Source organism: Herpailurus yagouaroundi, unplaced genomic scaffold (assembly GCF_014898765.1).
Source record: "Herpailurus yagouaroundi ecotype Mexico unplaced genomic scaffold, PumYag 162, whole genome shotgun sequence".
NCBI lineage: Eukaryota > Metazoa > Chordata > Mammalia > Carnivora > Felidae > Herpailurus > Herpailurus yagouaroundi.
In genome coordinates this window covers 44,630,955-44,633,702 of record NW_024412403.1, presented here as the reverse complement: position 1 = coordinate 44,633,702, position 2,748 = coordinate 44,630,955, and the positions used below count along the sequence as shown (strand labels likewise).

General features: G+C 36.1%; 1 non-coding gene across 1 annotated transcript; it reads left to right on the top strand.

Moving 5' to 3' along the window:
- The first annotated feature begins 636 nt into the window (after nucleotides 1–636).
- Nucleotides 637–743, top strand: LOC121036595 (U6 spliceosomal RNA). Its single transcript, XR_005793408.1, has one exon. It is a non-coding gene; the product is annotated as a U6 spliceosomal RNA (small nuclear RNA).
- The last annotated feature ends 2,005 nt before the right edge of the window (nucleotides 744–2,748 follow it).

The following is a 2,748-nucleotide window of genomic DNA, read 5'->3' as shown; positions in this document are numbered from 1 at the left end:
GAAGTCACTGATAGTTGGGCAATGACAAAACAATCTGTAATCATAAAAGTCTAATGAGCAACCAAAGAGGAAATTAGAGTTTAAAAAAATTCTCTTTGATAATGATAAAGCTGATAATGATAATGATAATGAAAAGATAATGATAATGAAAATGATAAAACATTTGGTTAATCCAAAATGTAATTAACCAATAGAAAATAGTAATACCACTACTACTAGCAGAAGCTATGAACATCTGCTGAATTTTTTATAGAATTTATTTTATAAAAATAAGGAAAAGAGAACCTGCTAGTACAAAGTTTCATCAGGCTGTTATTATACAGTGCCTTGGCAAGGGGTGGGGAAGGACAGTTTACACTGAAAATAAAATAATTCAAAATTGTAAAAAAGTAGTGCAAAGGACAAAATAAACTCTTGTAATGGACTGACAGATTAAAAAAAAAATGGATGCAGTAATAAGGAGAATTACTACTATTGAGAATTAAATCAGTGATGGTAAGCAAAATCCTCCCAGAGTGTGGCAAAAAGGGAGACTAAAGATGAAAGTTAAGAGAACATGTGACCTCTACCTAAGGGAAGTGATGCAGCTCAACCAGTTTGAGGAGTAAACTATTGAAAAAAAGAAAGAAAACAACAGTGCTTGCTTCAGCAGCACATATATTAAAATTGGAAGAATACAGAGGACATTAGCATGGCCCCTGCACAAGGATAACATGCACATTCATGAAGTGTTCCATAGTTTTCTAGAAATAGAATTGCCATATGAGTCAGTAATTCCACTCCTAGGTATTTACCCAAAGAAAATAAAAATACCAATGCAAGAAGATACAGCACTTCTTCATTTATTGCAGCATTTACAATAGCCAAGATTTGGAAACAGCCTAAGTGTCCATCCACAGATGAATGGATAAAGAAGATGTGAAGGGCGCTTGGGTGGTTCAGTTGGTTAAGCATCCAGCTCTTGATTTCAGCTCAGGTCATGATCTCATGGCTGTAGGATGAAGCCCGAGTCTGGCCCATGCTGAGCGTGGAGTCTGCTTGGGATTCTCTCTCTCTCTCTCTCTCTCTCTCTCTCTCTCTGCTCCTCCCATTCCTGCATGTATGTGTGCATGCTTGCTCTCTCTCTCTTTCAAAATAAATAAATAAATTAATTAATTAATTACTTAATTTTTTAAAAAGTGCATTATCTTGATGAGGACTGAGAAATGTATAGAATTGTTGAATCATTTTATTACACACCTGAAACTAATATAACACTGTATGTTAATTATTCTTGGATACAGGAAAAAAAGAAAGCAACAAAACAAAACGATTAATTGTAACAGAAGGAAAAATAAGCTTAAAGAAATTTTCCTGAGATAAAGGAGAGGCTGAAATGGGGGGGTGGGGGGAGTATTTACAAATATCCAGGCTAATTATCAACAAAGTATCAAAATCTAAATGGTCATTTCAAAGGACAAGGGAGGGAAAGTAACAATTTATCCACCAACTGTGTCTTCATTCAAGTTCTCTTTGGGGTGTGGAAACAAGTCAAAAAGGATGTTTGTAAGATATGTTTATGTTTTTAACATATAAAAGGGCTTCAGAAAACATTCTTCACACAAACAGGTAAGTTCTTTGAAGACACAGACAGTATCTATCTTATTTATCACTTTATTACCAGCGATTAGTAAGGAGGCTAATAAATAATGGCTCTCTAAGCCCCCTTTATTATAGGCTTCTGAGGTTTTCTATTGGCTACCCTGTATTCTGTGGCAATAGACAGCTGACACAAAGTGAATACGTAATGTTTGGGGTGGTGATACTTCCCAGGGAGAAAACGTGGCAGGGCAAAAGGGACAAGAGAATGCTGGGAGCTGGGGAAGGGTTATTTTGTAGAGAGCAGCCAGGGAAAGTGAGATAGGCAAAGCGACATTTGAGCAGAAATATGAAGAAAGTGAGAATTCCAACCAAGATAGATTAAATGTTCCCCTCAGCTTGACTAAATATTAGAGAGGCTTCTCCTTGCCTCTAAGCCCCTGAACTGCCTTTTCTTAGAGCATACACTTCAGAAAACTTGGAATTGTGGATCCTTTCATTGCCTCTGTGAGATGGAAATCTTAAAAAAAAAAAAAAAAAAAAAAAAAAGCTTCTTACCAGTTTTAGAACCCAGACCTGTCTCTCTCAAGGACCTGGGACCCATCTCTTTGAAATGTAATCAAGGAAAAAAGTGCTCCTATCTCTCAGTTTCCGTGGGAGTATCCCAAGCCTAACTTTGGCAGATATCTTGCTCTGAGTTACAACACTACCTCCTATCATGAAGATAGGAGAAAGTTTACTTTTAAAGCCTCTACTTGATTTGCACATAGAAATTCTTATACTGTTATTTGGAAACCAGCGCTAAATGTAATTTCATAGTGATTCTTAAAAAATACTCTCTATTTCTTAGCGTCAGGAATGTGATATCAGGATGTGAATGTGTTTTTCTTACAAGGTTAAAACTCTGAAATAAGGCCCGTAATATTAGGGAAAAAAATTCAAAGGTATGCCCAACAAGTAAGCATTGTGGTGTTGGGGCTGTTGGACGGGTCTCTGACTTAAAGTATCTCCTCACATACCTTTACCTTAAAAAAAAAAAAAAAAAAAAAAAAGCAGTTGTTGAGACCCAGGGTAAATTTTCAATCTGAGTCATTCAAAGGAAACTATAGTTACATTTGGATCCAGCTTAAAAGACTTATAGGGCAATTATTTTGAAAGAAAGTGAGGGAA